General features: G+C 35.9%; 1 protein-coding gene across 1 annotated transcript in view; it reads left to right on the top strand.

Annotated features, from left to right (window-relative positions):
- LOC119587634 (NK-tumor recognition protein-like) overlaps window positions 1-619 on the top strand; it is a gene marked incomplete in the record, with an annotated part of 11,510 nt that overhangs the window by 4,878 nt on the left and 6,013 nt on the right.

Here is a 619-nt window from a genome sequence, read left to right as displayed (position 1 = left end):
GACTTAATCATACACCTGTATTACTAACCAATAAGTATAAGAACCATGGATTTTATGTGATCCATATTTGTGGAATTGTATTCTTGATGTATAGAAATTCTGGTAATAGACCTCCTTCAGATTTATCAATGTCTTCCTGAACTTTCAACAAAAACTATGCACTGGTATTCCAAGCAGTGTTAATTTTGTTGTAATAGGTATGGCAAGCAATGTGCTCAGCTGCACAGTCTCACTAGAACTGAAATGCTGTGATTTTCAGGCTTAATTGTCAGCTTCATCCTTTCACTCTTCTCTATAGTCACAGCAGTGACTTTCACCTTTTGCCCAAATACTCTCGTTTTCATTTCGGACTCCTTTTCCTTTGTCTTTTGTCTTATGGTCATGGTTCCTCTCCCCTCAATAGTGTGACTTGGTGAAAGGACATCAGTTTGCTTCCTTGAGTTTTCAGTGTGTTAATTTTCCATGTACTTTGGTAGAGTATTGATATCAAATGCATGCTTTCATTGGAACATTGTAGTGTATCTAGTTTGTGTGATTACAATGTTTTCTTTGGGCACTGGTTTTGCAAAAAGAATAATCTTTTTTTTGTTGCCCAGTTTTCCCTCACTAAATAATATAT

The sequence above is a fragment of the Penaeus monodon genome, chromosome 22 (assembly GCF_015228065.2).
Source record: "Penaeus monodon isolate SGIC_2016 chromosome 22, NSTDA_Pmon_1, whole genome shotgun sequence".
Taxonomy (NCBI): domain Eukaryota; kingdom Metazoa; phylum Arthropoda; class Malacostraca; order Decapoda; family Penaeidae; genus Penaeus; species Penaeus monodon.
The sequence above is the reverse complement of the archived record's forward strand: the minus strand, read 5'-3'. Positions and strand labels throughout refer to the sequence as shown.